The sequence below is a fragment of the Galeopterus variegatus genome, unplaced genomic scaffold (assembly GCF_000696425.1).
Source record: "Galeopterus variegatus unplaced genomic scaffold, G_variegatus-3.0.2 Scaffold1297, whole genome shotgun sequence".
Lineage (NCBI taxonomy): Eukaryota > Metazoa > Chordata > Mammalia > Dermoptera > Cynocephalidae > Galeopterus > Galeopterus variegatus.
In genome coordinates this window covers 308,523-308,992 of record NW_007727408.1, presented here as the reverse complement: position 1 = coordinate 308,992, position 470 = coordinate 308,523, and positions in this window count along the sequence as shown.

Genomic DNA, 470 nt, shown 5'->3' with positions numbered 1-470 from the left:
GGGGGTGGTGTGCCTGGATGTAGGAGGGGGGTCCGGTCCCCTTCTCCATGACTCAGGTCCCTGGGTGGGCCCCGAGGCACTAGTTTGGTGTGCCTGGTTGTGGGAGGGGGGCCCAGTCCCCTTCTCCATGACTCGGGTCCCTGGTTGTGGGAACAGGGGGTCTGGTCCCCAGCTCCATGCCCCAAGCCCCCAGGTGGGGCCACGAGGTGCTGGTGGTGTGCCTGATTGTGGGAGGGAGGTCTGGTTCCCGGCTCCATACCTTGCGTCACTGGGCATGCCCCAATGTGCTGGCATGGTGTGCCTGGATGTAGGAGGGGGGTCCGGTCCCCTTCTCCATGACTCAGGTCCCTGGGTGGGCCCCGAGGCACTAGTTTGGTGTGCCTGGTTGTGGGAGGGGGGCCCAGTCCCCTTCTCCATGCCTCTGGTCCCTGGGTGGGCCCCAAGCCGCTGGCATGGTGTGCCTGGTTGTG